At 41.4% G+C, this 12,126-nt stretch overlaps 1 long non-coding RNA gene across 1 annotated transcript; it reads left to right on the top strand.

Annotated features, from left to right (window-relative positions):
* Window positions 1-286: 286 nt before the first annotated feature.
* Gm39834 lies at window positions 287-10,806 on the top strand. The gene is made up of 3 exons (XR_866362.2): window positions 287-316; window positions 8,360-8,485; window positions 10,780-10,806. It is a non-coding gene; the product is annotated as a predicted gene, 39834 (long non-coding RNA).
* Window positions 10,807-12,126: the final 1,320 nt, after the last annotated feature.

The following is a 12,126-nucleotide window of genomic DNA, read 5'->3' as shown; positions in this document are numbered from 1 at the left end:
TTTGGCTAAGGGACTATGCCAGGGAAGTTGAACTCACCTTAAGAGAGGCTGAAGAGACAGGCAGAATAATAAGTAGTTTAATGAGAAATTCTATTTTTCCTCCCCAGAACCCCCACACCTAGTGAAGAAGCTAAAGAGAGGTAGCTATGTAAGGGTCATAAATCTACCAGCTTTTCTGAATTAATCAAACTCCTCCGGTTCATGGCAAGTCTCTAGGACATTGTTGCTTGAGATGAGAACCAAATATCCTCTCCCTTGATGGGTTAGGTGTGAACTTCCTCCTGAGATCTGCCTCCTGTAAGGGAAAACAATTCAGGTAAGTGTCGTTGATAGAATCAAGTTCCTTGAAATAACTTAGTAGCTAGAAATTTAATATCTATTTTGATGTTTTCAATATGTGGCACACTCACCATGTAGTATAGGATTCTGTGGATGTTCAGTAAAAACAGTATGTTGTGGGTTTCTGGCTATTCAAGTCACAGAACCAGAACTGTGGGAGTTAGGCCTGGGACTTTAGTGTCTAATGAGCTAGGGGAGTTCTGTAGTCATTGAGGCTGCTCATCACTGGTCCTGGGCTAGACAGCTTCTCCACCTCCCTCAGGGACCCAGAGGGCTCGCACACATAGACATCGGTGTCAGGGATGCCACTTTCACATTTCCAGTGTTTTGTGGACAATGGATGCTGCGGTAGTTGATTGGATGAAAGGGAAAAGTTAAGAGACATACACATTTCCTAGGTATTCCTTTGTCCTATTCTCTAAGACATGGAACTTTTTCTTTCCCAATTCCTAGAACTGTCACCACTAGTCCCTTAGGGTCCTTATATGGTAATTGCTCCCCCAGTGTTATTGTCCTGAAGTTCTACATTATTGTCCCAACCTGCAATATTTTGTATTCTGTGAACAAACTCTCATCTGAAGGAAATAGCCATTGGCTTTCTGTAGAAACCTGGGTGAAAGTGAGACAGATATAATTAGTAGTATTTATGGCTATATCCTATGCTTTGCAAATTGGCTTTTAAATTTCTACAACTGAGTGTGATATAATGAAATTATAAATTAATATTTATTTATTATGATGATTATAAGTGTCGGTGTGTGAGAGAGAGGGAGATGTGTGTGCATGCGTGATATACTACAGTGTACATGTGGGAGTCAGAGGTCAATTTTATAAGGTATTCCTATCCTTCTACCTTGTTACATGGGAACATTATATTAGCTGAGCAATCTTGCTGGCCTGACTGAAGTAGATTTTAAATATGCCCTTTTGTGAATAAGAAAACTGAAGCTGGAAACACCTAGGAAAGTTCTGTCAGCTGGTCAACTGAAAATCAGATGCAAAGTCTGGCTTAACAACTAAGTTTCTAGCTCTGCTCTTGAGAAATCTGTTAACACTCTTTCTTCCTCACCACAGATATCATAATATCACACCCGGATGCTATTATTACCTGACCTAAATACAACAGAAATTCTATCTATCTATCTATCTATCTATCTATCTATCTATCTATCTATCTATCTATCTATCTATCTATCTTTGTGTGTGTCTATAGACAGAATGTCGACATTTAGATGCTTCTTTTTTCAATCAGAAAATGTTGACTGAGTGCCTACTGTGTTCAACATAGTCTAGGAATCAATTATATATATATATACACACACACACACACATATATATGTGTGTGTGTATGTATATGAATATATATGAATATATGTATATATGAATATACATACACACATATGTGTATATACACATATATATATAGTTAACCATGGAGAGTGAAAAGGTTCAGCAATCTCCAGACTTGCTTCACTTGAGGCTAAGACCAAGGCTGCCAAGGAGCAGGAGAGGAAAGTCTTCAGACTTAATGAGCTTTGCACTGGTTCCCATGTCCATTGCTTTTGTGCAGCCTGGGTTCTTAGGACATTCACCCCTTGGGGTCTCTGTCTTCTGGGATACTACTGTGTCTCTAATGCTTCATCTATGTAATTAGCTCTCAATTCCAATTGGCAGGCAGCTTCCTGACTGCAGAGGTCTGTTCTTTCATTTGATAGTCTATCTCTGATTCCTGAACACACAGTAGGCACTCATTTAATATTTTCTGATTGTGTAAAGAGCATAGAAGTGTCTATAATTTGTCCGTATACCAGCACAGTGTGAACACTAGGAGTGACTTTCGCTCTATGACAGCCAGTTGCTAATTTAATTCTTCTGTTGGCGTCCCTCCGGTGTTCCTCCTTCTGATTTCCCTGCCTGCTCCTCTGGTCCTCAAGTCTACTTTCCTCAAAGTTGTGATATTTCCTAATATCGGAGATATCTGTCATTGTCTGGTCCATTTTTCCACAAGGGTATGTTAAAAAACCACTTTTTCCATAAAATATTTACTGATATTATTCTTGCTCATATTTTTGAAGAAAGCTTTCCTGATTTTGAACTCTCTTATCACTTAGATGCTTCATTTTAGAGACACTGAGTACTTTCTATTTATCATTTAATGAGCTTTATGCTACATTTTTATGTCTTAACCTGTCTCTAAGATGACAACACATTTTTCTTTGTAGTCCTATGGATTGAATCCAAGGTATTGCCCATGCCCTATCACTGAGCTACACTGCTTAAAACAAAGTCTCTGGGTCTGGGGGGCATACTCATTGGGCAAAGCTAACTGGGTTACCAGTGACTCCTAGGGATCTGCCTGTGTCTAGCTCCCGAGTTCTGAGACTGCAAGCACATGCCTAGTTTTGAAATGGGTCCTGGGAATAAACCCAGGTCCTCATGTTTAACCAGCAAGCACTTCGCTGACTGAGCCATCACCCAGCCCTAGAGTTAAAACAAAGAAAAGAAAAGTGAATTTTCTTTGAAACAGTATCTCACTAAGTTGCCCAAGCTGGCCTTCAACTTGTGATCATTCAACCGTAGTCTTCCAGGTCTCTGGGATTATAGGCATGCACCCATTAACAGGCATAACCTGGTTAACATTTTTATAACTTTCTAACTATATAGTCTTTTGTACCTAAGATATATCAATAAGTATTTTTAAAAATAGTGTGTATAGTTTCATGAAGAAAGCACATAGAAAAAATGGAGTATTACCAGGTGGTGACAGCACTTGTCTTTAATCCCTGCACTTGGGAGGCAGAGGAAGGTGAATCTCTGAGTTTGAGGCCAGGCTGGTTTACAGAGTGAGAAAACCTGCCTCAAAAAGAAGAAGAAAGGGGAAGAGGAAGAGGAGGAGGGGGAGGAAGAGGAGAAGGAGGAAGAAGAAGAGGAAGAGGAGAAGGAGGAGGGAGGAGGAAGAGAAGAACAAAGAAGAAATGGAGTGTCAAGACCACTGAAGAAGTTAGTGAATGAGATTATACTTTCAGTATGAAAAAAAGCCAGAGCGCAAAGACACAAGCTAAAGACAGTGCCCATGTATTACAATTAGCAGATGGCCGGAAAAACCTTGTTTGGCTGAGTGAGAAGGGAGAAGAGGGGATGCTAAGTATCTGGGAAGAAAACCCTGAAGGTTGCAGGGATGAGTCTTATAGGCTCTGTGTATCAACCACGCACTTCATGATGAAATGATAGAGCTCTTTCAGTGGGTGGAAGGACAGACTGGAAGGAAAAGGAGTGTTGAAAACAAGGGATTCAGGCTGGAGAGATGGCTCAGTGGTTAAGAGCACTGACTGCTCTTCCAAAGGTGCTGAGTTCAATTCCCAGCAACCACATGGTGGTTCATAACCATCTGAAATGGGATCTGATGCCCTCTTCTGGTGTGTCTGTAGACAGAAACAGTGTACTCACATACAATAAGTAAATAAGTAAATAAATCTTAAAAAAAAGAAAAGAAGGGATTCAAAATTCTATAACTAAGGTCTAAAAGAGGTAAACCAAAGATGTGTGAACAAAGCAAATTGCTAGGCTTAGGGACCAACAGTGAACTGATGTGTGCTGATACTGTCTGGGAAAGAAGAACCAAAGGCAGGTAAAGTTACATTAAAGTTGGCTCCGATGACCTGGGGAAAAGCCTTTGAAAACCAAGATGCTTTCAAATCAACAATCTAAGAAACGTTCAGAAGCAGCCCTGACTTGCAGGTGGAAGTTGCCTTAGCACTGAAGGTCCATGGACAGACGTTCAGCTCCAAGAAAGGAGAGCAAGGAAAGACATCCTGTATGCCTCTTCTTCCAGGTGTGACATGCACTGGACATCTACTTCAAATGGGGATTCTAATGCTTCCAAAAGTTTGTTCAGCCTGTTCTTATTTCTATCTGGGTCAGAGCAGAGTGCTCTTTCTCTGAAATGAAATACTGGGCATCTGACTAAGCTTATGAGTAGCCCATCATCATGAAGAATGAGGCCCTAGGAACTCCTTCCCCAACAGTATTCTTAAATGCTCTACTGAACAAATCTAATTGCTCAATTTCTCTGCCAGCAACTCATCACTGGTTAAATGATTTCAATAGTATTCTCTTCAAAGTGATATTATGAAGTTTAATTAATGAATCGCTTATTTATAAATCTTCGCAAAGAATTGTTTTCCTCCAAACCATCAAGATGAAATCAAATTGAACTTCAGTCTTATTTTTTATTAAAAGAAACAGACTCTCTCTCTCTCTCTCTCTCTCTCTCTCTCTCTCTCTCTCTCTCTCTCTCTCTCTCTCTCTCTTTGTGTGTGTGTGTCTAGAAATCAGCGTAAACATGTTTGGAATTTATCTAAATCAGGGCACTGGGCATTTTCGTCATTCCACAAGGAAATGGGATTTTTTTCTTATAAAGGAGGTGCTTTTTTGTTCACCATTTAATTTCTTCTTGATTTTGCCTCCTCCCACTGCCTGTCGCTTATATAGGAGTAGGGAACACTCAGACTTAAGTGGTGAACAGAGTTTATCCAAGGAGACAGAATCAGGGCAAAGTTGCATATTACATTCATCTTTAAATTTCTGCTCCTTGGCTGTCTGTGGTCTGTAAGAATAGCTACATGATCAAAAAAATTTTTCCTGTCTACCTCTCTTGGGGTATGTGGGTAAATGCCGAAGAACAAGATAGCTGGGATAATACTCCTGAGAAACCTTTCCATGTTTTGAAAACCCGTTCATTGGATGGGAGAGAGGACGAACCTATGTAGCAATCTTTGGGTTCCATACAATAACAACCCCATGGTTCTCTGTGCTATTTGGACACCTCCTACTTTTTTTTCCTTTTTCTAAGGGTAAGCAAAGTTAGATAAACCACAAGCAGAGTTCTAGTGGGGTCAAGGTTACAGCAACAACAGAGAGTCTGTGAAAGCCCAGGGCAGTACTGTGGGAAACAAAGAACTGGGAGTTTTGAAAATGGCCTAGCTGTGAAGCAGGTAAAGGCTACCTATGATCTGCACCCCACACCCCACACCCCAAACCCCAAACCCCACACCCCGAACCCCACATCCAAACCCCACATCCCAACCCCACACCCAAGCCCCATACCCAAACCCCATACCCCATACCCCATACCTTTCTACTGAAGCCCAGTCTCCACATTGCCTTCTAGACTTCTATGCCCTCGGAGTTCACCAGAACCAGAAAGCTGTTGCAAAGTACTGGCTGCTATGCTTGAGAAGCGCGGGGCAATTATCTCATAGGGCTCTTCGGAGGTGGCTGTCGGCCTCCTCATACAATAGCGAATAAGGTCGGGCATGCACAGAGATCTTGACTGGAAATTCAGAGAGAAGTGACTTTAAGGCTCAAATGGTAAATTTTTAGACTCTGGACAATCTGAGCACCAAGTTCTATTTGAGCCATTAAGTCACAGAGTGCAGGGGTTGTTCATCCTGCTTCCCTGAAGCCTTAGTACAGAGGAGACGGAAGCAGAGCCTTCCGTGCTCTGCCACCTCATCCACATGTACCACTGACTTGCAGAATTAAAAAAAAGTTTCAGAGATTCAAAATAAGCCTGATATATATTTTTTTAAGTTTCAGCTGGAACCCAATCCTAAAGTGCTATAATTCCCACGAGAAAGCCACATTTTGCAAGCATCCAACCCAATTCTGAAGACTCAGGTGGTCTAGAAGGCCATTAGTTGCTGCCATCTAAATAAAAAAAAATGACAACTTTGGCTTTTTATCCTGGTGAGGTTATAGCTTCTTTTGATTTTCCAGCTCTAGAATTTTTAAAAAGAACAATAGAGTGAAAAATGCTTTAAAATTATACTGTTTACATACCAGAAACTTATTTTCCATGAAACTTATTGGCCTGTTTTGTAAGGAAAAAAATTTTTGGCAGAGAATACATGTGGCTATATTATTATCACACTGTGTAGAACCACAGATTAGGAAAAGCTAAAAAGAAAATAAGAAAAATAAATTTCTGTTTTTATCTTCCAGAGCAAATAAATATTGGATTTCTCACAAGAGGCCTATAAAGTATTTTATAAGCAATAAATTCTTAATATCTTCAGAAGGCAGCATGCTATGTTGTAATAGGAATCAGAGAACAGTTTTTTTTTCTTCTCAATAGCTCTACAGTATTGAGTAAGTGTGGCAAGCATGCTTGGTTGTCTACTCAAAAGCCATTATTCCAGGCTAATATTTCCTCTCATCAATCAACTCTCCCACAGGTTGACAAACTCCAGTTCACAGGGGCAAGGTTCTCCAGACCTCCAGGGATTAAATCATAGCCAGTCACAGGACACCCATTCCCTTCCTCAGTGAATGGATTGGGAGTGACTGTCATCTGTTCTGGCCAGAGATGACAGGGGAAGTCATTGAGACAATTCTCTTGGGGTGGGGGTGGGGGATTGCTTTTAAAGAAGAATATAAGAGATACTGGGGATTCATTGGGGAGTAGGGGCAGTGTATAAATGGCAACCTGAAACTCCTGCTGTGTTGTCATGTGGCTGACAACTACAAAATGCTCTTGACAAAAATATAAAACTTACAGCTGTTCATGAGAGCACAACCATATCTCATCTGTAGGAATTGTATGTGAGGTGCATATATAGATTTTTTCAGAATATCTTCTTATAAAAGACATGTCAACAAAAGGTAGAAGAACAACTTATATTGTAGTTTATCAAGGTTGCTTGGTCCTTGATTTAACTTTAGGTGGGGTGTGGAGGGAGGCCTTTTGAGATGTATGAGGAATTTCAAGTGTGGATTATATGTTAGATTATGCCTTAAAATACAAGTTTCTTTCATTCCTATTTGTATCCTGGTTATATGAAATCTATCTTGTGAAAGTGTTATGCTGAAGGAGCTATGCTGATGAACCCTGAGGTTTGTGATTGTTTTCAGATGGTTTGAGGTAGGTAGATAGGTAGGTAGTGCATGACTTCATAGGCTCAGATATTCAAATATTTCCTCCCCAGTTGGTGGAAATGTTTGGAAAGGATTAGGAGGTGTGGCCTTATGGGGGAGGTGTGTCACTGTGGGTGGGCTTGAGGAAAAGCCTAGGCCTTTCCACTTGACACCCTCTCTGCCTCATGGTTGTTGTCTTGACACATAAGCTCTTAGCTAAGAAATTTCTTGAGTCTTCTGATTCATACATGTAAAAGCCTTTGGGGAATAAATGGATTTAAAGGACACAGGAAAAACTATAAAACTAGATTAGTCTGGATTGGTTCATGTGAGTCTACTGAGCAGTGGTTCTGTATTTTCACAGTTAGAGAAAGGTGCCAGCCATTGATTTGTTGGTTGGGTGAAGTATGGGTCAAAAGATGGCTTGCTGCGAATGAGCTGGAGATGCTTGGTGTTCCTTGGCTTTGAGTATTGACGAAGGACTTCAAAGGCTCAAGGAAATTGGAAGGCAGGAGTAGATTTACTGGGTAAAGCCGACTCTTTCACAGTGTGTGTGTGTGTGGGGGGGGGGGGGGTCAGAGATGTGTCCTTCACTAGTTCTATGAGAACCAGATTGGTAAAGGAAGCACTTCTCTGTGTGCCGGACCTTGCAGTGAGAGCTACAGTGGCTGCTCAGTTGGGAAACTTAACTGCAATGGGTCTGATTAGATCCGGAAGTAGCGGGGGCCAAGTGGCAGCACTGAATTGCCAAAGGCAAGGTGAGTGCACTTACCATAATGAACAGCCCAGGCAGGACAATGTGCATAATGGTCTGACTTGTGTAGACCTTTGGCACTGGCTAATTAATCATGGTGTTCCCAGAAATGAAGTACGTAGGAAGCCTGCAAGTTTTTGCTCCTTCTCTATGAACAGAAAAATACTTCCAAAGTCAATGAACCAAAAGTTACTGTCTGTTAATTGATGTCCTGATTTGAGCCAGTTCAAACTCAGAACACCTCAAATGAAGGGGGGGGGGGGTCAATTCCCCTGAGGAAATACTTTGCTACAATATTTAAAGGAAAAAAAAAACACTGTTAATCTTTCTTTTCTTCCCTCCCTCAAACAGACATATGGCCTTTTACCAGGAAAGCTATACATTGCTATAAAAGAATTGATCAGACACTTTGGCATCTACAAGATGGCTTAGAGGTGATCTGTTCTGGAGATCCCAAACTGCGTGGTGACCCTTCAGGTAAAGTAAGGGTCAGTGAAATCAGGTAATCAATGATACTCTACCCAAAATCTGACTAATAATAGGTATGGTGGGGGAGGGGGGCCTCCAAACATACTCTGAGTTATTTCCTACAGTCTCAGAATACATTCATTGGGATAGATATACTTAGGTCTTGCCAGAATGTCCACACTGATTCCTTTAGAGTATGGGCTGTTATTACTCATTAGGCCAAATGGAAACAATTGGAGCTTTCCAGTGGGGACAATAGTGCTGCAAAACCAAAGGCACCTCCCTGCCATGATTAATTCCACTCCCTAGGACTCGAGAGAGGAAGAGGTGTTGGTTCCTACTACACTTCTCTTTAGCTTTTTGTGTGGCCTCTGCACAACCTGGATGGATGGATCATGGAGAAGGACAGATGATTGACATTAGCCTTCCCCTACCCCACCCCCGAGAACATATCAACAGTACTAGTTGCTGCAGAGACCAGAGGCTCTGACCTGTGTTGCCTGCAAGCTGTGCAAGGTGCTCCAGGATGCAGCTTTCCAAGTGATCACCTGTGAAAGACAGGGCTTTGCAGTGAGGTAGCTACTTTGAGACACCCATGCTCTTTTAAGTCATTCCAATAAATGGATTGGCTCAGACTTGTGTGGCATTGTTACTTTAATCTGTCATTCGTTCCCCATCTGAGCTGAGGAGCCATTTCCTCACTCCTATCCAGGAAAAGTTACATAATAGAGCTTATTTGGACTTTGGAGGGAGCACATTTTGTTCGCTGGAGTGTTGTTGTGGCCCATGAACCAAGTGATTTAAGAAGCTGCTAGTATTGAGTGGGGCATAGACTAGGAGGGGACTCTACAACAGGCTCAAGTTGCTGAGCCCCTTGGTCTATAAGATCAAGCAGATCAAAAGACACTTGAGGTCTCAATGGCACATAAAGACAATGCTTGGATCCCTTGTCAGGCCCTCATAGGTAAATCATAGTGGGATATTGGAGCAAGGTCTGCTGTTATCTTCAGACAACTATTCTTCTTTTGAGAGATAGCTCTTGGAGCCTTTGGGACTCCATGTAAAGTGAACTCTTGACAATAAGCCACCAAGTTACCAATTGACATGAACTTCCCATAATCAGCAGAGTATTGCTCAACCCAATAGGTCATAAAGTTGGATGTGCACAGCAGAGCAGAAACCCACCACCAAATGGAAGTGGTACATACATGATATATCCGAGAAGATCTTGAAGACACAGCTAATTTACACAGAGAAATCACCCAAATGTGTGCATTTTTAGTTGTACATAGGTAGAATTGTGACTTTGCTATTGTCATTTTTTTGGAAATTAAGCATGACATAATAGGATGTAGTTGGGCTAAAGGAGATGGCTCAGCAGTTAAGGGAGCTGGCTGTTCTTCCAGAGGTCCTGAGTTCAACTCCCAGCAATATCCATTATGAGATCTGATGTCTTCTTCTCGCATTCAGGCATTCATGTAGACAGAGCACTCATACAGAATATATATAAATAAAATAATAAAATAAAATAAAACAAAATAAAATAAAATAAAATAAAATAAAATAAAATGTTTAAAGGGTTGGGTCTTGTTCAGGAATTCCTTTTCTGTTCAAACCCAGAGTCAGAGGCAGATGGATCTTTGTGAGTTTGAGGCTAGTCTTGTTTATAGAATGAGTTCTAGGACAGTCAAGGCTACACAGATTCTTTGATTCTTGTAGGTAAGTGTCTGTATCCTTTGGTGACATCAGCTTTAGTCCTTTCTGCCTCCTAAAATGGACTGCAGGCCAGAAACTCACCAGGAATCTTCCAGTCCTTCAGTGCCTGATTGGGACTACTGAAAGTTCTGAATACATTGAGCATTGTGCAGCTCTGGCATTCTCAGATTCTACTCTGTGCAGAGGCTTGTTGCTCACAACACAGACCCTGTTTGGTTTTATCTAAGAAATCTCCTTTTACACTATGTACACATTCAGTTGGTTCTGTTCTTCTAGAGCTATGGTTCTCAACCTTCTTAATGCTGTAACCCTTTAATACAGATCTTCATGTTGTGGCCCCCCACAACCATAAAATCATTTCGTTGGTACTTCCTAACTGTAATTTTGCTACCGTTATGAATCATCGTGTAAGTATCTGGTTTGCAGCATGTCTGATGTATGATCCCCAAAGGAGTTGTGACCCATAGGTTGAGAACCACTGCTCTAGAGAATCCTGTCTAATACTTTAAAAAAATTATTTCATATGTATGAGCATTTTTTTCTGCATGCATATCTGCTGATCCTGTGTGTGCCTGTAACCTGTGAAGGCCAAAAAAGAGCATGGGATACCCTGGAACTGGAGTTAGAAGCCTTTGTGAGCTGCCATGTAAGTGCTACAAATTGAACCTGGGTCAAAAGCAGCAAGTGTTCTTAACCACTGAGCCATCTCTCCACCCCACTAATATGATTTTTAAAATAAAATTCAGTTCAGCAGCAATTTTTAAAACAAGCATTCTAACAGTATAATCCAAAGATACAATAATTTGATACATGCTGACGAATGACAGTAGTAAAACATTTTTAAAGTCTTTGTTCTTTGTAATCAGACCAGTATGTTTCTATAAGAACAGAAACCTTTGTATCATTTGTGCTCATGTGCGCGCACACGCACACGCGCACACACACACTACAATTAATAACATCCTGTAGTCTTCAATCCAATCTGTGGTGTTTTAGGCAGCGTTGTCGTTATGTGGACTGACAAGGGAGCACACACATAGTGCAGTGTTTTCAGGTCAAGGCTGCAGCAAAGTCACACAATGCAACAGACGAGTGCTGCCAGCAATGCCTCAGGTTCGTTACACGTTGCATTTTGGATTAAGTTTTAATTGTTGCATGTTCAGAAACCTTGTGCTATTGCTGTTGCGCCTAGCCTTTTTCAATTCCCATATTCGGTTACGCAGCCCTATATGGAATTAAGCCTCACAGTTCAAGAAATTGGACTTTGCACACTGTTTATCCTCATAGGCAGCACCATTAATCACTTACTATTGGCTCCTGATGATCTGAAGTTTGGAAAGCTGAATCTCTTTGGGGGTCTCTTGTGAGAAAAGGTGGGTCTTTCTGCAGGGGAACGGGGATCTCATGCGATTATTACTTAATTCTAGCTATAGACACATCAATGGCCTTCTTCAGTGTTTGCCTCCTGGGTTGGGAAGTCTGAAAATAGCTGAGGGCCAGTACATGAAGGCTTCCTGTAGCTCTCTGTCTTCTGTGTGGTCTCTCCAGGCTGGACGCTTCACCATAGCCGCACTTCCACAGAAGCTAGAGATTCTAAAGGGCAAATTCCAAAAGCGCCATCACCTCTTGAGACCTGCCCGTGGTAGCCACCCAGCACTTTTTCAGCACAGTCCTCTGTTCACAAAGGCATAAAGGCTAGCACAGTTCCAAGAGAAGATGACATAAACTCTTCCCCTTGGTATGAAATTTAGGTTTAGGAATAGCATAGGGTAGGTAATATACTGTCGTGGCCTACTGAGAAAACAGAGGCTGCTACAGAGAATCACATAAATGTTGGACCACTTAGAGATGATTTGTCCTCTGTTCTCTTGAATGTTGTCAGGTGCCTTATACCTCCCCATAGAACTCACCTTTCCATTGTGCTTCAGAGAGTT

Source organism: Mus musculus, chromosome 2 (genome assembly GCF_000001635.26).
Source record: "Mus musculus strain C57BL/6J chromosome 2, GRCm38.p6 C57BL/6J".
NCBI classification, from domain to species: domain Eukaryota; kingdom Metazoa; phylum Chordata; class Mammalia; order Rodentia; family Muridae; genus Mus; species Mus musculus.
Note: the sequence above shows the minus strand (reverse complement) of the source record. Positions and strands in the feature narration are given on the sequence as shown.